The following is a 22,099-nucleotide window of genomic DNA, read 5'->3' as shown; positions in this document are numbered from 1 at the left end:
TCTCAGGCTGATGCAGAGATTGACAAAATGAGTTCCATTGGTTTAGGTAGTGGGTGGAGGTGACAGATGTTGCTTAAAGCGCAACCAAACAGTAAGCGCTATGTAAAGAAAAGCATTGGCAAAGCCAAGCATTCCTGCCTCCCGTCCCCCCAGAGCAAGCCTATCAAATTTGCCAGTACTTTTTGCTAATCTTGTGCCGCATCAGCAATGTGCAAAAAAAAAAAAATCATTAACACACCCAGTAGATTTTGCATAGGCGAAACCTATTGGTTTTGCCAATGATTGTTACAGAGAAGCCTTCTGCACAGCTGCACTGTCAGGCGGAAGACGCCGGCCAGAGCCACATTCCATGTTGGTGCAGCATCGCACATGCGCTTTGATCTCATCCCGCGCTTCGTCAAATATGTTATTTATCTGTGGGAGCAGTGTGACCTTTAAATGTACTGAAGCTTGGTGTTTAGTTAGGCGCCGTCGTGTCTGATCTGCCTGGCAGCGGCGCTCTAGGGCACTTGCACCTACGGTGTTTTAGCCTTTGAACAAACACCTCTTGTCTCAATCACCTAATATTGTCGTCAATACTAGTAGCATTATTGCAGTGCTCAAACTATGGGAACTGTGATGCAGCACAATGGGGGCGGGGTGACTGAGTGTGAAAAACAAAGAGGAGAGTGGGAGGCAGGGAGTGGGTGCCAAGATGCCGCCCCTTGTTTCACTTGCCTGAGGCACTAACAGCACTTGACAGAAACAACGGGTGGGGAGTGGAGCAGGGAATTTTCAACTGGTAAAGAATGAGGAGGGGAGGGCGGGGCTAAAGGCAACACGGGAAACGGGTGAATTGAAAGCTTGGCACGTGGAAGAGTTTTGAGTTAGAATTGCAATAACCATTGAGCATAAACACTGAATGTGTGTGTGTGCCTGTGTTTGTGTATCTATCATGGATGTGTTTGTGGGAGTGTATACCGGTGCGTGTGCCTGTGTTTGTGTATGCATTGTGCGAGTGCCTAATCTGGATGGAGTTTGTGGGGTAATGAGTATTTATGCGTGTCTCTGCCTCAGTGAGTTTGTGTGTGTATATCTCTCTGGTTGTGTCTGTCTGTGCTTGTGTTTGTGCCTGTATGTGCGTCCCTCATCCTTGTGGTGGGCTGCAGAGGAGTATTCTTTCAGTGAGGACGCGCCTGCCCCCATCCAGCCCCTCAGGCAGCCATCTGTGTGCCTCGCCCTGCAGTGCAAGCCTTCTGCACCATTATTGAAACCCAGTCCAAATGTGTCCGCGGCTAAATGGCAAAGGGGCAAAAGGGTGTAAACGTGTGCCTGTGAGACTGCCAGAGTGCGTATGTGCCTGTTGGTGGGTGTATGTGCTTGTGTTTATATATGTATCATGGTGTGTTTGTGTGAGCGTTTGTCAGTGCCATTTAGTGAGTGTACGCCGGTATGTGTCTGTGCGCCTGTGTTTGTGTATTTATCATGGATTTAGAGTTTAAGTAAATGCAGTCGTGCAAGGATAAGGGCTACCAGCCTGTTGCGTTCGAGGCTGCATAGAGTGGACTGGCCAGCGATGATGGAATTGTGAAAAGTAAGCAGTTCTTAATCAACTCATAAATGCGGTATAGTTACAGGAAATTAAGAAATCCGTTTTCTAGGGCATGTTTTTAAGTGTACCCCCTCCCCTGGTGGGGCCAGCCTCTACTAGGAGACAGCTGAATACACACACTGTAATCAAATAAACAACGCCCCCTCCTGAGTCCTGCCCCAAGGAATTCAGAACGGGTCCAAGGAGAAGACAAGCTGCGCAGACAGCATTTTTTCCTCACAGTTGTACAAAGCTCCCGTTTTATTTCTTTTTTAATCCGATATATAGATTAATATTCTGTTATCCGGAGCTGTTTATTAGTTTTTCTCAGCATCCAAATGCAGCACAATGAGACCTGGAGAATGCACTGTTTCTGAAGGCACGCACCCACACAGATGGAGAGGGCGAGAAATGCTTGGGGGAGGCGAGAGGCGGTGGTGGAGGGAGATGTCGAACACATGAGATGAAAGGTGAATGCGAGAAGAAGCAAGAGAAAGATGAACCGAGAGTGGAAAGGAGATAGCATATGGGTCACGTAAAGAGATCGGCGAGGAAGGGAGACAGAGTGAGGGGTTGTTGTGATGAAGGGATGGGAAGGACAGAGAGGGATTATGTTTGGGATGATAGGCGCTAAATTGTAAATTCGATCATATTTAACCCAATTGGGTTCCCTAGCCTGAGTATATTGGCGTGCATTCTTACTTTAGGAATTCAGACCACCGAACAGCCTAAGGACAAAGGTGCCGCTTACCGAAACAAGCTCTCTGCATTGCTGTGGCGGGGGCGGGGTAGCGCATTCCTTTGAAGTCTGATGCGGGGGAGCCGATTTCTTTGATGTCTGATGCCGAGTCTTGTGGTGTGCTATGTGCACGCGCCTGGCTCACATGCACTGTACGCGATCCGCAGTTTGGGTGGACTTTTGGAAAGCCTTACTATAATCTCGCCCACCATCCCTACGGGATGGCTTAGGCGAGACCTAAAGAGTCGCCATAGATGGCCTTCTCTGTGGACTGCTCGGTCATTCAACTAGCTGGGCCTAATTACATACATCTGATTTTCAGCAAAGCAATTGTGTGTCTTCATTTGCACAGTGACCACCACAAAAATGCAAGTTACAATTAAGGGCCAGCATAAATTTCAGTTTTTTAAAATTTCTACCTAAGTTTTATATATTGCGAACTTGACCTAAAGGTATTGGGTATCAGAGCACTTTACATGAACACCAGTTAGACAAGGACACATTCATTTTAGGTCTCGGCCTGATCCAGTGCATGCGCTGATCTGGCAGAGACATTTAGTAGCTGCTTTGAAAAGTGCTACTTTCCCGGCGACCAGCTTACTATGGCACAGCTGCCATCGTGCACAGCTTCCATTTGGCTTCTTTTATTGACCTTGTGAAGGCGGCACCCGCGCTTTACTTAGAACATTAAAATTAAAGCGCAGGTGCCGCGATTATACCAAAAGTAAAGAAATAGATGTTTGTTTCTATTTCTTTACTTTTGGTATAATCGTGCAGGCCCCCTCCCCCTGCTGCCGAGGCATTGCTTACTACATGGAAGACACGGCAGGAGTGCGCCGCCTGCATCCAGCAACTGTTTGTTTGCGCCTTGCTGCACTGGGGAGGAAAAAGACCTCCTTCATCTAAACTGTTGGCTTTCTCCGTAAATTCCCCGTAACTAGCCACCCCTTCCTTTCCCACTTCGTGACTCCCCCTCGACTTTACCGGAGGTTGGAAAACACCGTGCGGCGGAGATGGTGGCGCTCGTGCCGACCCGTGGAGTCCTCGCGGCGCTAGCTATGCTGCTCTGTTGCTCTGTGACCTGGCTGCAGGTAAAGTGCTATTCAGGCTAGCTGTTGCTTTGTGCCTAGCTCTGTGGTGAAACAGCCTAATTACAGGCCCCGTGAAAAGGGCGGATCTTTAATGCCTCATTCACTGGTCTCGCTGTAAACCACCGCATACTGTGTGTTTTCATGAGGTTTGTATGTGCTGTGTTTTGTATGTAAAGCGCTGTGATGCGGCCGTTGTACGTACATGGCGCAATAAGTATGGAGCTGAACAATCAAGAGGAACGGCTGACTGGTAGAACATTCATTCAACCTGTGGAAGAGTTTTTCCAAGCATTTTCACTTATAACCCATGAACGTTGTATTCATTCATTAATCAAATGATTTATTAATGCACTTATTTTTACTCGTAATACGGAAATCTCGCTCTGATTGGGTCAGAGGTGAGGTTTTTGCTTATAGGGCTAACTTCTCCACATTGATACAGTCTTGCAAGAGGTAATCTTTCTTTAGTTGACGAGGTCTGGGCTGGCTTTGCACACATCCATGCATTATGTCTGCTGTGCACACACTGGCCCTGAATCAGCATCAACAACCTGGGTTGTCGTCGATTTCTGTGGGGCCGTGAAAAACATATATGGTGGAATCCCACATTTGATCCTTTATCCTTAACTTGTTTTTGTTAGGCACAGGAATATTAAGTGATTAGCCCAGAATCACATAGATGTTGAGCGTCATTGCCGAGACTCAAACCCGGTTCCTCAGAGTTAAGATCGACTGCCCTAGCCTTTAGGCCACATCCTCTCCCCGTGAAAATTGTAGGTGCAAATGTATTCCCTTAGACTACTGCAATGCCCTCTATCTAAATGCTAACCAGTATTCACTAAAAAAGCTCCGAATCATAAAAAATGTGGCAGCATGTTTGGGCCCGGGATTATCTAAACACTCCTCCGTCAGGGAAGGACTGTGACCCCTTCACTGGCTGCCAGTTTGTTATGTTAATAACATTTTCTATAGCGCACGTACACGAAAGGTTTCTTGGCGCTTAACTTTGGGCAGTGTCAAAGCAGGGACGGATTATGCATGAGCCTGCTCAAACAGCTATGTCTTGAACATTTTTCTGAACCCCAAGAGGTTGTTGCAGGATCGAATCGTTAGTGGAAGGGAGTTCCAGAATTTAGGGGCCAGATAGGAGAACCTACACCCTCCCTGGCGTTTGAGCTTAAACATAGGGGTAATTAGCAGCTGAAGGTGTGCTGAGCGCATGTTGCAGGGGGGAGCATGCCTTGATATCATACAATTTATGAATTTAGGGCTCCTACAGTGAAGGGCCTTAAAGATTAGGCACCCCGTCTTAAAGGCTGCGCGTTTCGCGATTGGGAGCCAGTGAAATTTAGATAGTAAAGGTCTGGCAGATTGACATTTTGGTTGTTTGTGGATTAAACTCGCAGCTTGGTTTTGTACCAACTGGAGACGTTTGCGTAAGAACAGTGGAAGGCCACTTTTTAAAGCCCTTTGCTTGGCTCAAAGTGCTCCATTTTCGGGGGTCGATTTATCTCAGGATGGCCGTTAATAGGTATGTTCTGATGAAGCCTCTGAGAGAGATCAGCTGGACGATGTAAGGTGGTGGTACCCAGGTGCAGAAAAGCCAGGTTGGGGGGCGGGGGGACAGGTGTTCACAATGGCGGCCACCAGGTTGTGGAACTCCGTCCCGGAACACATCAGGAACTTAAACTCGTACCTGATTTTTCGTAAGTAGGTGAAAACATGGTTATTTGCGAACTAGTACTCTCTCAAAGTAGTTGGATACAGGGGCGTAACACAGGCCCCTGCAGCCCCCGCGGTGCGGGGGGGCCTCACCCTCCAGGGGGCCCCGTCAGCACCGCACTTCTTCTCGGGAGCTCTAGATTGAGTCCGGAGGGGGCCCCTTCATGTACCCTGCAGGGGGGCCCCCTCAAGGCTCGTTACGCCACTGGTTGGATAGTTGGGGTTCTCTCTGATTTGGGTACTCACCTTTCACGCAGTTTCCTATGTTTTAGCGCTGTGATGCCTTCTGGTTTCGTGCGCTCTAGAAATGCTAAATTATGCAATAGGCTTCAAGCTCCATTCCCCTAGTTCATTAAGTGTTCAAATATCATGTTTTCCAAACCCCTTCAGTGTGTTCCCCTACATTAGAAGGTCTTCAAACTTTCTTTTTTGCTCTGAGCCCCCTAAGTAACATATTTTGAAGTTGGGCCACGTGTTGCCCCCTCTCTGCGGCAGGGGTGCCCTCTGCCCTGATGCTAACATAGAAAATTAGACCCTGTGCCCCTTTTGTGGAGAAAGACAGTCAGAATTGTGATGCAGTGGGCCTCACACTCATGGGCACCAGTGCCTATGCACCTACTTCACTAATGATAGCTCTTGCCTTGCAAAGAGGGCAGTCTCAGTTGTTTGTTAAAAACAAGGACCCCCTCTCTCTTCATCCACCTCCCTGCTGTCTCTCTGAGGCCCAGCTTAGGTATCTAATCTACTTCAGTTTCCTCTTCTTTGGGCCACTGGTCCAAGACCCAAAGCAAGCCTGGCACAGAAGAGGTGCACTGTGGGAGGGCCCTAACGCAAGCAAGGATTTGAGGCTTAGTAAGCCCCTCACAGCCATGGGCCCCGGCTGCACTGCAAATGCAGAAGCAATGAAGCCTGAAGCCTTGCGAAGCAGGCCCTCTCCTCGGCCAGTTCCACTGCTCCATCACTCCTAGGCCTGAGGCCCAAAGCAGGCTACCTCCTCCTTTGTGTCATAGAAATAAAACAATAAGGAACATTTCCCACATTTCACCCCTTGATGCTTGGCCTTGTTCCCTGCACAGCAAAGGTAACCTGGGCCCTAATGCAAGCAAGGAAAATGGACCCCTGTGACCTGGCTAATACTACAGCCATCATTTGGGTACCGTGGCCCCTCAAACCAATGGCATCTGTGCCACTGCACCTGCTGCACTTATGACAATGATTGCCCCTTAAAAAATACCCACCTTCGTCGGGACATCCCTGCGAGGAAGTTGTCTATGTCCATTTGTGAATGAATTAATAAATAAGCCGCCACATAACATCCCCTCCTCTGGGCTGTCTCTTTGAAGCTATGCACAGATCGCGCTCTTTTCAGCTTTCTTCTATTTCCATGAGGCCCCAGGGGTCCAGTCCATCAGGGTTCTGGGTCCGAGTGCACCTCGCTGGTTCTCCCTTCCATCATCCCCTGTGAGTGTGTTTGCAGGGCTGCGTTTGGTTCTTCAGTCCGGCCCTGTGCATTGAGAGCCGTGATTGGAAGATTTCCCACTGGCCTAATTAGCTTTACTGTTTATGGTCAACCAGTCCAGGGGCAAAAGCTGCAAATTCCAGGCAGAGTGACAGGAATGCTGCTGAGCACCTCCGAAAGCAAAACAACCAGCGCTGCCGGTCTGTGAATACACTACCGGGTCGAACAGAAGGGGAGACCGGAAAGAGTTCAGATCTCAGAAGGAACCTTCAGCTACAAACGGATGGGGGGGGGGGGGTTACAGAAAACACCGAAAGAAACAGATGAAGGAAAGCATAAGATAGTTCGAAGGCAGGTGTAAAGCCCAGAGATACGTGTCATAGAAAAGGCTGTAAGGGGGCACGAGCCATTTTCTGCAGATAAGGAGAAAGAAAGGAAAAGTGGCCTCCTGTCAGTTCGGTGGGTTTTTTTTCACTCCGTGTGGAGGAATGTGGCCGCAACCTGCCCAGCAGCTGATCCTGTGACAGCCCTGTGAGCAGCGCCGTGTACTACCGGCGCGATGTAAAAAGAGTGTTTACAGGTGGAAGGAAGTCAGACTTACAAATAGGACAAGTCACAAATTACACAAGCACGCGTGCTAAGCGGCGGTGCTGTATATGTTGCGTGATTATACACGTACATGCCTTCCACAGCCAGAGAACAGCTTCATTTTAAACTGGGTTCACCCAGCATGGAACGGGTCTATAGACGTCCGAGTTGTCTAGCCACTTTTGGACAGACATAGGTTTCAATTTTCTTTACACTAGCGCTAGTTAATAAAAATAAAAGTGCACGGGCCCCAGCTTGCCCCACCCACTGACCCTGCCAGAGGTACCAAATGCCAGTACCAGTGGCTTGACGTGCTAATATTTTTTTTTTAGTGTACATTAATTTGCTAAGCCAATGTGTTCTACAGCAAACATCCACCAGGTGATACACTTTCATAAAAAAGTGGAAATGTTAAGAATTAAATGCCGGTGCCAAGCACCAGCAAACACTGGCACAAATTAAGCTCTGCTTTACACCAGCGGGTGTGCCCACGGGTGAGTAAATGGAGTGGTATGGGGAGGTCTATGCAACTGTGAACACCCACTACGTCAGCACTAAGTGGGATTCATAAACATCTGTCAAAGTAGTTCTGGCCTTTTCTCTACTCATATACGTTAAGCTTCCAAGATCCAAATGTGATGAGAGTGGAACAATGCACCAACTTGAGTGTCAATTACAAGGTGAGTAAGGGAAGGGAACCCTCAAGAAAAAGGGCTATCTGAAAAGACCAAAGAGTATCAAATTATAAAAAATAATGTGAAATTCCTCTTATTTCCTACCTATACTAAAATATACTATATGAAGTGGGCACAATACACACCCGCTGGGTGTATAGAATTCTGGTCATGATTCGACTCTATTCTGCTGTTAACATAAGGTACCATGTGTATTTGTAAAGTGCACATTCACCCAGAAGGGCATCTTGGCATTGAATAATAGATGATTATTGTTACCAAACCAATGCTACTCATTTTATCGATCTCAGAAGGATGCAAGTCTGGGTGGATCTGTCAGGATTTGAACCTGTGACCATGAGGTCGAATACAAGCCCTTACAGTGGAGCATTAGCCCACTGAGCCACAAGAGGAGGCTTAAGAAAGATTTATTTAGAAAGTCAACTGCAGAAGCCCGGAAATTACTTTCATGAAAATGTGACTTTATGGGCCACCTTTCACAAGATCCCATTGCAACTTAAATTCTTATGATGAAACTTTGTTGGCTCCCGATGCAGTCCAGGATAGACTTCAAGGTTCTTTGTCTTACCCGCTCTGCCCTTCATGGATCCGGTGCAGAAAACATTAGGTCTCTTGTGTCCTTCTATACCCCTGGCAGGGCCCTGCGCTCTGCAAACAAGAAACTTCTATCAGTTCTGCGGACGGCGAAGGCCAGATGGGGAGGGAGGGCCTTCTCTGCCCTTGCCCCGAAGCTCTGGAACCTACTGCCGAACAATCTCAAGGATCTCGTGTCTCTTGCTCCTTTCCGCAAAGCCTTAAAGACCTGGCTCTATACAGAAGCCTACCTATAGACTCTCCCCCTGGTTTTGCTCAGTTTTCAGTTATTCCATCTTATGCGCCTTGATGCCTCTGGGCAAAGTTTGCGCAATACAAATCTCACTTCATTCATTCATTCATTGTTCGGTTTGCCGTGCCATTCCTGGTGCCCTGTTCAAACTAGAGCACCAGGTTATGGAGGGACATTTACCCAGACCAGCGGTTAAACACTTATGACTGGTTTGCTCTATGTATTTTCCTTTCTTGATTATCTCTATACCTTTAACTAAACTATGTAAATCGCTCTGCTACCCTGGTGGGTCTGGTTCACGCTATGGAAAACTGCAAATGTGTAAATATATAGAGGGTAGGGAAGAAAGGCGAGCATTAGGTTTATTAGTGAATTTCATTTCCTGAAGCTGCTTGACACCACAATGGATCAGTTAAGCATACAAGTCACGAATTGCCATCCCAGCAGGGCCTACTCAGCCTTCTATCCTTCAGAGGACTGTAAACCGCAGAAAACTAAACTGTGTAAATAGAAATATCTGTTCTTCTTAATGCCTGGAAGAGGCAGAAGGGCTACATAAAATGCATTTTATAACAAGTGCGAGGCTAAGGTGAAGCAGTCAGAGTAGGTATATAAATTATAGCTATGTGTGCCCTAGTCTAATTGTGAAATATATACCCTTGTGTGCAGGGCTCAAGTCCTAAAAAAAGAAGTGGGGGGACTCTCCAAGTTAGGTGGTGTCACAGGAAGTGACATCATGGCAGGAAGTGACATCACAACAGGAAGTGACATCACGGCAGGAAGTGACATTGAGGCAGGAAGTGACATCACATGTGCCGTAGATCTATCATTTGCATGTATTGCAAGATTTAACAATTGAAGCTGCTCAGTACTTAGGCCTGTGACTTAAGGTCCCTGTATGGAGGAATTTAGAGCCCAAACGTGGATGAAGTTTGGCGTACAACTACATTAGTCAAGCCATCAAGTACTGTAAGTGAGGCATACTAAAACATGGCATGCCAAGTTTTCAGGATGCTTATGTGTAAGGCACCCCGTTTTCACAGATTTTTTACAGATAAATACAGACAGAAAATCTGTTTTCTGTCTGCATTTATTTTTAAAAATAGATAAATACGGAAAATTGTCCCACTTTTAAGTGACTCTCCGTGCTGTCTTTCATGAATTATAGACCAGCAGCTGGACAGCATGGAAAATTGCAACACCTCGTATTATTTCTCTTCAGTTCTTCTTTCTCGCCTCTCTACATTTCCCTCCTCGCTGCATTTCACTTGCCGCGTTATTCTAGTCTCACTGGCAGATTTACAAGGCTCTTGCGCCAATTTTGCGTCACTTTTCCCATGTTAAAAGTGATGCAAAAGTGGCATAAGGGGCTTGTAAATCTGCACCACAGTTTTTTATTCCTCGCTCCATAAATCTCTTGACTACACCTACCTCCTCGATAAATTTCCCTCCTCTTTTTATTTCCCTCGTCGTCGTATTTCTCCCCGCGCCCCCGCTCCTGCCACATATTCCTTGCTTTCTATTCTTCAGCTCCCTCTGTGGTTGCTCTACCCAGGCTCACGCCCTCTACTTCAGGCCCAGGGTCGGATTGGGATCACAATTCGGCCCGGGCACTCCCAAAAAAAGTGGCCCACTTTCCCGGAACGTCCCTTTCATGGATCACCATCTGGTTAGTCTCCTAAGACTAATTTTTTTGAGAAATGTTTGGTAAATTAAATAATTTAATGCTTCTAGAACCATTGAGATTGGCATAACTAGAAGCTCTGCATGCTGGCGAGGAGAAATAAAATAGCCTAGGGCCACAACACTTGATCTGGCTAGGGTTGCCACCTGGATGGTACCAAACAGAAGAAAATCACCCAAAGCCGGTATTTTTTCATCTGACAGGTATGTACTTTAAGTAGTAAATGTAAGGCGAAAGCTCTTTAAAATGTGTTCTAAAGATGGCTTAATACTCTGTGACTGATAGTTAATCTAAAAAAGAAAAGCTGAAAAAATATGTTACAATGGAATAGGGACTTTTTTTTTATATAAAGTGTTCTCTTTAATTATCATTGTCCAGCCTTTGTAGAATCTGTCCGTTTCTTGTTTTTTTTGTAATTTTATATAGTGTGAACTTGGCTTGAAATCATTAAAGCAATTTACATGATCACCAGTTACATCATTCAAGATTATGCTAATACATTATACCAGATTAAATTCATTTTTAGGGCCGAGCCTGTGAGAGCATGCCTTAGCTATTGTTCACAAAAAGGACTTGGAGCCCGGGCATTGCTTACTATTTGTACGTTTGATGCCACTCTTCTTTACAGGCTCCCTAATTGGCCAGACCAGGCCAAACATTAATTCTGGTAATTTCAGTGAAGTAGGGACAAAGGTACGGATTGATTCAAGTTCATCTATGCCCATCTGCTGCTCACGACTGATTGAGATACTATTTCTCTCCCCCTCCAACTTCCCCTGCCTGCAGCTCCCTCCAAATCGTTTGCACTTTTTTTCTTGCTTTTTAAATTTTCAACATGGTACAAGGCAGAGAGAGTTTTTTAAAAAGTTTCAGTTGCGGCCCTGGGCTTGAAAATATACGAAAACTCTGTAATAGTGTTATTCTCAAACAGTGGAAAGAAGTCCACTGACATCTTTCTCCCATGTTTCCCCAGCGGTATAAGCGCTATAAGCGAGTACTGCTGGGGCACTCATGTTACTGGTGTAGCAATATCCCTGGACTGCTCAAGGCTGCAGAGAACAGAATCTGAAAATGTGCGGGGAGAAGCCCCCTTCTGTGCCCCAATGTCTTCTTTGTAAATGCAAAGGGCTGATGTGTTATGTATTTGTTTCTGATGTTATCCATGCCTGAACGTTCTTGAAACCCCGCAATCCTAAAAAAAAAAAAATTTTAAAAAACCATGTACCCCACTTTTCAAGAAGTGCAAATTGCACAGACCTTTCGCAAGCAACTCTCACAAAGTCAGGAATACCCCTCCTTTGTTTGCATCAAATATCTTCTAAAAACACAGGGAAGCCCTGTCTGTGCCTGCATAACACCCTTTCTGTCTGACAGCAGAGAAGTCTCTGATAATGAAATTTAGGAATCTTGTTTTACAGGAGCTCATGATTTACAGGTGATGATCTGTTCATGATATAATACTCTAGTCAGCTTTACTCTATTACCTATAATCAGGGGCCCATCTGGTTTTGCCACATGTGTGCACTTGCTTTGTGTTTCGCTGACATTTTCCTGTACTGCATTGTTCATTTAACTCTTGTTAATGTTCGTTTACAGCACTGACACTGTTCCACTCAGTGCTTTCTGTACTTTTATATGCACACATTTTGGGCGGTGCAATATCCAGTCTTTAAGCCACGCACCCCCCAACAAGGCCTAAAAGACCCTGGGGCTGATGTTACAACATCTGGCTGCTAGGAAGGCTGCTTCTCTTACCTCCTCCCAGCACACAATAGCCTGAGGTTAGAATGGCACTAAGGCCACAAGTCACCCCCACCCCGCGCGTATTCACACCCTCCTTTATTGCCCCCATAACCTGAAGACCAACGCCCAGCAGGGGATGACTCTGCTTCTTGCCAGACAGGCCCCACGAGGCAGGGGGCAGAGGCAAGAATTCCCCAAAGGACAGAGCAACACCGGGTCCTGGGCCTCAAAAACAGCAGGTCAGGAGAGAACCGTGATGCTGGCGCCTCATTAGAGTGCCGTTGCCTGGCGGGGATTAGGGAAGACTGTAAAAGTCTCTTGGGCCAGTTTGCAGAGGCCCAAAAAAATGGCCCACAGGTGCCACCGGAGCCCCGGCCCATCGGCCAATGCCGGAGTGCCCTCCTTCCCAATCCGACCCTGTAAATCAGGCCTACATCTCTTCACATGAAATCGGAATACTTTCAAAGGTTTTATTGTTGTGCCGAGGGTCTGCAGCGCAAACAGAAAGCGCACTTTTTTTTTTTTTCAGTTCCAGCAAGGTGAGGTGACTGCTCTGGGGAATGATAGATTTCCTGCAGCGCTGGCAGTTTATCACCTGTTTATTTAAGCGTCACCTTGTACATCTGTGCAATCAGAGAATGCGCCTGCCCGAGGCCACCCGGTGGCCATCAGGAGGGCGGGCCCTTAGTCACGTAGGGCTGCCCCCGACCCCCAGCTAATGGTTGCCACCCCTCAGGGCAGGTTGCCCGGTGGAGGTGGGCGGAACTATGACGCACGTCCGGGGCTGGCAGGGAGAGGGTATATCTCCTCCTCTGGCCGTTGTGGTGGCCTCTTTGCCGCTCCGGACGTTGCGTCGAACACGTCGGGACACTCTTTCTCCTCACTCCGAGCACGCGTGGCCACTGCCTCGTGGGACACGCCGTTTGTCCGTCCCGCCATCTTCACTCGTGCTGAGTTTCAAGCCGTCTGAGGGAACTGCAAGTGGGGTGAGTGGCTGCCCCCCTCTCCCCGAAGCACCTTCCGGTAGGCCTGCCCAGCATTTGCTGGTTTATAATGCTTTCAGGGGAAGGGGCAGATTTAAGAGCTCCTCCGTACTTGGTCAGGCTCCCTGGTTTTGCGACGGAGAGGTAGAGATGTGAGAGGCTGGCGCCGATAATTTCAGCGTCCGCTTGGCGTGCGTACGGAGGGTGCAGGTTCGAACCCCTGTCTGCGAGTGTAGGAAAGCTTCAGGGCATTGGGGCATACTGCCGGGCGTTGGACCGCTCGTCTGTCTTGGCAGTTTTGCGTTATGAGTCGAATCCCCATTGCTAGATCTGTCCTCAGGATATGGCTTCACCCGGTCATCGTCGAGGTTGGACTGCCCGAGGGCAAGTTGGGGTAAGGGCCGCTCAGGCCATGTGTTTGGGCTGTGCTCACTCGGACATGTGGGTGTCTTGCCGTTGTTTCGTGCGGGTCCGGCGTGCATTGAGGCAACGAAGGCCAGGCTCCTGCCCTTGGGTGGCGGGGCTTCAGGACCGGGGGCTAGAGCGCAAGGGTCGCCCCCACCCTTCTTTCAGCCTGCGCTCTTGGGGTCGATAGCGCAGCTATAGGTCGGAAGGGACGAAAATCACCGCAGGGAGGCTGCACAGTGCCACGGTAGTTCATAATGGGGCCAGCGCTTCCCGCACTTAGCCCGCTACCGCACTCCATGGGGACCCGTGCAGTGTGCCGGGGACCAAGACCGTCTCCGTGGGCAAGGCGGGGGGCCCCCGGAGTGTATGCCATCCTTTCCTTCTGGGTCATGGTGAGGGGCGGAGTGCATAATTATGCATGTCGTCCTTAAGTGGTCGCAATGTGGGCATAACAGGCGTGCAAATGTTTAAGTTGTGCTCAGGCCCGTAACAGGCGTGCAAATGTTCTAGGTTGTGCTCATGTTACGATGCCTCATTGTCTCCCCCTCGTGGCTACCTTACTGATCCGGTGCTTTTGGGCAAAAGTAGATTCATCCACGCTTTATGCCGCTTATCGCATCGCCGCCAGTTGGGGGGAGTCAGCCTAGCATATGCACGAGGTTAGGATCGTTAGACTACGTTTCGATGTTTGTTAGCACTGTTATGCTACGCTGCCATGTTTACCAAGGAGCTATAGCTCAAACGTAAGGCTCGTTCCTTTGGTGTGGACAGCCCTCACAGGCCAGGGTTCGAATCCTGCCAATGCTGTAGAATTTTCCCAAGGTAGGAAAATTATCAAAGTTTTAGTAAGAGGCACGAGGTGAGGACTGTTAGGCTAGGGGGTTAGTCAGCCTAACACGGGGATAAGGATTACTGTTTAGGCTGTGTTTCGAGTGGAATATGCAGGGAAATGTTTTATATCCTTTCCATGCTCAGTCTGCTATGCCGTAACATTAGGGAGAGAACGTGGCTTAACGGCTAGGGCGGTCGACCGCAGAGCTGGGGATACGGGTTCGAGTCTCGGTATGGGATTCAATTTCCCCGTGCCTTACAAATTTGAAAGTAGCCGTCGGTAACAGATCTGGTGCTCATTTACAGTGCTCTGATACCTTCAGGTCTAGTGCGTGCTATATAAAACTAGAAATGCAAATTATTATTTTCTTAACTTCCTTCGGTGTAATTAATGCAGGCAAATGTTAGTGGTGCCGATGCTCATTTGCTAGGCGGTAGTACTATCGCCATCGTGTGCTCATACTTGTTGGATGAGTCTGCCCAGCACGTGATAAGGCTCCGACTGTTAATGCTGTCCTGGGGCAGTATTTTGAAGGTTTTCACTGAGAGGCCCGAACAAAAGTTGGTCTGTTTCGGCACAGGGGGCCACAAAAAGCTGCGTGTGCCTCGCCTGCTCCGAGATCCGGTGATTAGTGTACTGCATGGCGGGCCTCCGGCTGTAAGTGGAGCCGAACTGGAGCGCTGCAACATGCTGTTGGGGGAGGGCGCCCTCGTGCGATGCCCCTCCCTCTTGTTCGGCCCCTACTTACCCCACCCGATCCACGAGCCTGTTCACGCACCACGTTCACAGCTGCTAAATACGGGCATCTGTGCGATCCTTTGCGGGTGCCAATTGGGCACAACCCCACGAGTATTGGTGTGGGTCATTCAGCAGCTAGCAGGCACAATGTCGCGCTGCTTGGTAACTCGGTTGAGCTTAATCCGTGAGCTTAATCCGCTGCGGTGGTGACCAATATCGTGACACTGACGTCGCTGATTCAGCAAGGACAGGGGTACCTTATTTGAGCTCCGACTGATCAGCGTTTCCAGGCTTGCTTCAGGCCTCTCCCTTGCGCGCTCCTTCCTGGAGTAATGTTATGCTTTGAGGGGAGGGGCGCGCCCAGGGGATTACGTGTGTTTTCTGGCCTGGTCGCTTGGGTGGCAGCTGTCTCAGCTGTGTCATCCAATCGGTGTCGCGGTATGCTTGTAAGAAAGACTTCCGTCATCTCACACACAGCAGCACTCCGCCATCTGTGCGGGGTGAGTGGTTTTGTTTTGTTCCGGCCCGGTAATGTCAGGGGAATGACCTCAGTAATATACTCAGTCCCATACATCGCACCGTCGTGCAGCCAGCCGTAGGAGCGCGGTCGGGCGGCGGGGAGGGGGATCAGGGGCTCGCTTAATTATGGACGATCCCCTATATTTCTGGCACCCGTCGCGGCAAATTACTGAGGTGGGGGGCAGGCATGCGTGCGGTGTTGCGCCCGCCAATAGCTCTCCCTCGTGCCCGCTCCCCCCCCCCCTTTTTTCAAGGGTTTCGCAGTTCTGCTGGGGCGACACGCTTGGGGTTGGAGACCGATACAAAGTCTGTTTGAATTGAAGTGGACTGAGATGCAGTATACAGTGCTTTGGTATACTGAGGTATGCATCGTACAGTGCCCGCATAACATGCAGCGCTGTGTTTTACAGTGTGGCACGGTGCTGTGAATACTGAAATACACAGTGTACAGGTCTGGGCTCCACTGAGACACAGAGCGCTGTGCTATACTAAATGCAGCGCCAGCCCTGAGCGGTACTGGGATGCACAGCAGCGAAGTGTTATATCGAAATGCACAGTGTAAAGCGTTGTGCTTTTAAGAAATGCACAGCGTCGTGTAATATAGAAAGGATGTTCTGAAATGCACAGCGTCGTGTAATATAGAAATGACTGTGTATATCGAAGGGCCCAGTGTTAAGCGATGTGCTCTACTGTAATGCACAGCGTCGTGTAAGATAGACATGTTGTTCTGAAATGCACAAGCGTCGTGTAAGATAGAAATGATGATCTGAAATGCACAGCGTCGTGTAAGATAGAAATGAGGATCTGAAATGCACAGCGTCGTGTAAGAGAGAAATGATGATCTGAAATGCACAGCGTAGTGTTAGATTGAAATGCACACTATATCTGTGTTATATCCAGATATAGTGTCCAGCGTGTGCTCTACTACAACACTCAGTGCGTTGTGATATCGAGAGGCACAGTGTTCGCGCTGTGCGGTACTGAGAAGCAGAGTACCGAGTGCGTGGTTATATCGAGATGCAGGGTCAGCGCTGTGCGGTACTGAGATGCACAGTGCTGCCATATCCTAGGCACAGTGGACAACATTGTGCTCTACTGAAACGCGCAACATTGTTATATTGAAATGCACAGTGTGCAGCGTTGTGCTCTACTGAGATGCTGTGTTATATTGAAATGTGCAAAAGCAACGCTGAGATGCGGTGCAGTATTAGATTGAGATACACAGTGTGCAGCGCTGTGCTCTTCTGAGATGCACAGCGCTGTGTTTCGTTGAGAGGCACGGGGTGCTGCGCCGTGCTCCAATGTGATCCTCAGCGCTTGTATATCGAGATGCAGTGTGCAGCGCTGTGCTCTAAGGTGAGGCGCTGTGCCCGTTCTATTGAAATACACGCTGCACAGTGCTGCGCGCTGTGCTCTAAGGAGAGGCGCAGTGCCTTTTCATGAAATCCACGGTGTGCAGCGCTGTGCGGTACGGAGACGCACAGTGCCCTTTCTTATATCGAAATGCACATTATTCAGCGCTGGGTTTTCCCAGATGCACTGGGATCCTTCCCAGCCTCGCCTCATCCATTTCTCGGGCCTCCTCCCGCCTCACACATTCTTTCATCGGCTCAGCCCTTTATCGAGGCTGTTCTTGACAATTTATGGCGGACCCCCCCCCCCTGACACTCACCTCTATTCGAGTTCAGCTGGGGTCTTCGTGAAATATTTGGGCCCCACAAAGTAGCCATTGTTGCATTCCTCACGCGTGGTTGCAAATTCCTCCTTTGGCCGGCCTTAATGTAAGACGAGTGTCTACGGCGCTAGCGTCCACCTCCAAGTTGGGGAACCGGGTTCGGTCCCTGCGGGGACGCTCAACATCCTGTGATTCTGGGCAGATCCCCCCCTTTACCTAACAAATATGAAGGTGTGAAACTCGTGCTTGCGTAAAGCTCTCTGATATCCGATGTCTTCGGGTCCAGTTCGCGTTAGAATTATTGTGGGATCCTACCTGGAGAACGAACCACACTTTTGTTATTTTGCCGACTTATAGCGCTTTGAGGCAGTATTGGCGCTACCTATCATTCTGCGGATTGGGATGAAGGCCCTGCACTCGTTACTCTGAAGAAATATGCAGCATATGCTTACTGATCACAGAAGGTGTATATTCTCTATACACACGCCGGCGGTATCACAAATATCTGAAGGTAGCGCACTAAGGGGCGGATTTGCGGGTCCCTTGCGTCACTGTTCACATGTTAAAGTGATGCAGGGGTGACGCACGGGGCGTGCAAATGTGTCCCTATATACCGTGGGCCATTATTGCGCCTAAAGATGTCAGGGAACGGTACTATACCGTTTGTTTTAGGTGCATTTCGTCATTCGATTGCTTCTTAGTGTGGCTAGTAGTATTAGGATTGTCAGAGCGCCTCAGTATACACTAAATAGAAGGTGCTGAGATGATGCGTTATTGTGCATTGCACATTTAACAAAATATTCATAAAACAAACGATTACCGATTGAAAACAAAATTACTATCGTTAGGAAAGATTGGGGTATGAGTGAAGAGGTGCTACCAGGAATGAGTCTCCAGTGCACAGACCATCAACGGGGCACCCGAAGCAAGCCACGTGACCCCTAAAATTAATGCCATAGCGACATCTCCCAGCCCTACCTCCAGGTTGGAGAGGCCTGTAGTGTGATTTTCATTTCAAAGACACACAGATCATCAGCCAACTAACATGCATAACACCATTCTTATGGATGTGTGTGGTTCGGTGATCACGGGGTGCTGGAGGTCAGTGGTGCTAGAATAGCTCACTGTCGCCACCTGCTGGCTATCTGCCAGATGGTGATAGAGAAGAGATCCCATGGGTTATCTTTCTATGCGTCATATTAGAACAGTAGCAAAACCTAGGTCTAGCCCTGAGCTAAAAGGACATATATAACCTTGCGCATAACGATCCTGGGGCCTTACCAAGTGGTAGTCTGTCCTTCTTATGCGCATTCCCGGGACCTGCACTGTTTTACTTATCCTATGTAGAACAATAGTCAATTTGCTCTTCCTAATACTGCTGTCGTCTGTCAGTTCTCCCAAGGCTCTGGATGCGGGAAACCAGCCCATCCGCTGAGCCTTCAGCTCGGGTACACCAGCTGGTTCTCAGTAGTATGTAGGGTCTACAGCCTGCAGTTTTACTCAGTTCATGTACTAGCAGGGCAATTGCGCCACGGCCTGAGCCGGGACACCAAGCTTACCTATAGAGGTGGGCCCCCAGAAGACTCTCAATATAGAAGTGCCCAGGAAGTGAAATATCAGCCGTATGAAGGCACTGAATGTCTATCTGGTATTCCAGACCCCCTTTTCTTCGCTCTCCATATTAAGGCGTTGGCTTGCACATTGGGCTCCTAGCCGGAATTGGACCCACGGTTTCTCACTGGGTTAGCGGGGTTGGGCTCCCCGGGGCTGCGTTGAAACAGCCTTGTGTGAACTTAAGTATCCTTCAGATTCCCATGTGCCCCCCCCAAGGTGAGGAGTTGGCCTATACTGGGAGCACCTTGGTTCAGCTTATTAATCCCTTAGGTCGGGGGTCGAAGTCAACGGTATAGACCAGATATTCATGAGGTAGCATGGTTGAGCTGCCCCCAAGTCGAAGGGGCATGGGATATCAGCTGTTTGCATTGGCAAGCCTGTATATAAAATGTAAGTCCTCCTAGGCTTTGCGCACTGAATACCCCTCTGTACTTGCTGGGGTATAGTTGCACAAGCGTTCACGAAGCACAGTTCAGTGACTTTGGAGAACGGCGCCTCGGGGGTATATGCTCAGGCATGTACTGACGCAGGTAGGGATCTCAAGGGGGCACTTAGATCTGTCCCGGCAATCCCTTTGTGGTGGTCTTAAGTAATCCCACAGACAGCGATCTTAGTCAGATTTGGCTGGGGATGTCTTAGGGGTGGCGGACATAAGTTTTGAAGCTAGCCTGTACATCACTCTCAGACGTTGCAAAACAGATCAGACAGGCAAAGGGTCGGTTACCCGGTTGGCCCCCTTGGGTGACCCCTGCTATTACCCTGTAGAGACCCTCAAGTCCTTCCTCGCTCAGGTCCTGCGGTCCCAGGTTACCTCTCAGCCATGCTGACCTGGGTCCCTTGACCAAATACCAAATGGATAAAAATATGCTTGCGTGCCTTGATTGAGCTGGTTTGCGGAGGCAAGGGAAAAGGTTCTCCAGCCATTCATCCCGTTGGGGGCTGCCACCTCTGCTCTCAAGGCTGGCATGCAGCCAGAGAGTGTTCAGAAAGGTAGCATGGCCTAAAGCTGTCCCCAGACTAAACCCGAGAGGGCGGGTGATGCCTGCTGTTATACCTTTTCAATCTTGTATTGGCACATGCAAGGTCATCGTCCTATTCATAAAAGGATATTATTATCCCTTCCATGCCTCTGTGCGCTTGTAGGATAGCAGCACAAGCGTTATTGTAGGCACACTGTCTCTATGTTGTGCGGAGAGTGGCGTTACAGCAGTAGTCATAACCTGGCTGGGTGTAGCCTGCTGTTGCTTGTCGTGAAGGGTGTTCAAGTGTCAGGGCTGGTGCTGGAACGCCGTTAATTTGACACGAAGCGCCTTCAACAGTAGGGGCCCCTTCTTCCCATTGTCATTCCTGGTAATATGACTCTCGAACCAGGGATGGTACACAAATTTTGTGAGGGATAAGACCCAGGGTATCGGCAGATTAGGGGCAGAAGGGCCTGCGTTTCGTCAGGCATGCTTCTTATGTCCCTGGTGAGGTGCTAAGTTGTGCCAAGCAATTATAAAGTTTAGGAAGGAAGCTCGGTGCCATGAAGAAAGTTACCCAACAGAGGGGTCGGGGCTTCTTCAGACATGAAATGATTCAGGACAAAGTAAAGGTTACTTCAAGGTGGATGGAGTCCTGACGCCGGTTGGCTTAGACTTATTCCTCCTCAATTTAAAAAAGGCTCTGCTGAGCAAGGGTTGCAGGTAAAAGGAGTAGCGTTGGTGGGGGACCCGTGCGACGGCGGGGACCATCGCACAGGCTGTGGTGGAGTTACAGGGCAATCCGGAAACAGAGAGGTGCGAATCAGTACTTCAGCGGGCACATAGGGGTGCCAGAGCCTAACCTAGAACCTCATGTGAGGCTAGGAATCCGAGACGGCGCCCCAGTAGTCCTTCGGGCGGTTGTGGGCCTGTGCAACCGGGGGTTGCTTAGATACGCCCCGCAAGGGGCGTGAGTAGTTTATTACCATAATGATCAGCAGCGGGGTGGTTCGCCACTGTGCTGATTGGCTCATCAGGCGGGCAGGTGGCGAGAATGCGGCCTGCCCTTGGATTGCCCGTAAGATAACCCAACGTGATTACATAATGTTGTATGTAACAATAAACCTGCAGCAATTTTTCCCAATCTTAACACTTGTGTCTGTGTGTTATTTGCGGGATGTTGTTATGGGGGCGGGGGGTTCCTGTGGCCCTGAAGTGACTATGCGCCTGCCCGAGGCCACCCGGTGGCCATCAGGAGGGCGGGCCCTTAGTCACGTAGGGCTGCCCCCGACCCCCAGCTAATGGTTGCCACCCCTCAGGGCAGGTTGCCCGGTGGAGGTGGGCGGAACTATGACGCACGTCCGGGGCTGGCAGGGAGAGGGTATATCTCCTCCTCTGGCCGTTGTGGTGGCCTCTTTGCCGCTCCGGACGTTGCGTCGAACACGTCGGGACACTCTTTCCCTCCCTACCTCTAACCCTGAGTGTCAGCTATGGGGGGGCTCCTGAGGGAGTTTTAATGTGTTTTCCTTTTTCGTTGCAGGTGGAGTTACAGGGCAATCCGGAAACAGAGAGGTGCGAATCAGTACTTCAGCGGGCACATAGGGGTGCCAGAGCCTAACCTAGAACCTCATGTGAGGCTAGGAATCCGAGACGGCGCCCCAGTAGTCCTTCGGGCGGTTGTGGGCCTGTGCAACCGGGGGTTGCTTAGATACGCCCCGCAAGGGGCGTGAGTAGTTTATTACCATAATGATCAGCAGCGGGGTGGTTCGCCACTGTGCTGATTGGCTCATCAGGCGGGCAGGTGGCGAGAATGCGGCCTGCCCTTGGATTGCCCGTAAGATAACCCAACGTGATTACATAATGTTGTATGTAACAATAAACCTGCAGCAATTTTTCCCAATCTTAACACTTGTGTCTGTGTGTTATTTGCGGGATGTTGTTATGGGGGCGGGGGGTTCCTGTGGCCCTGAAGTGACTATGCGCCTGCCCGAGGCCACCCGGTGGCCATCAGGAGGGCGGGCCCTTAGTCACGTAGGGCTGCCCCCGACCCCCAGCTAATGGTTGCCACCCCTCAGGGCAGGTTGCCCGGTGGAGGTGGGCGGAACTATGACGCACGTCCGGGGCTGGCAGGGAGAGGGTATATCTCCTCCTCTGGCCGTTGTGGTGGCCTCTTTGCCGCTCCGGACGTTGCGTCGAACACGTCGGGACACTCTTTCCCTCCCTACCTCTAACCCTGAGTGTCAGCTATGGG

At 49.5% G+C, this 22,099-nt stretch overlaps 1 protein-coding gene across 1 annotated transcript in view; it reads right to left on the bottom strand.

The window, feature by feature from the left end:
- C6H1orf115 (chromosome 6 C1orf115 homolog) overlaps positions 1–22,099 on the bottom strand; it is a 97,772-nt gene that overhangs the window by 63,557 nt on the left and 12,116 nt on the right. The window lies entirely within an intron of this gene.

Source organism: Lissotriton helveticus, chromosome 6 (genome assembly GCF_964261635.1).
Source record: "Lissotriton helveticus chromosome 6, aLisHel1.1, whole genome shotgun sequence".
Taxonomy (NCBI): domain Eukaryota; kingdom Metazoa; phylum Chordata; class Amphibia; order Caudata; family Salamandridae; genus Lissotriton; species Lissotriton helveticus.
The sequence above is the reverse complement of the archived record's forward strand: the minus strand, read 5'-3'. Positions and strand labels throughout refer to the sequence as shown.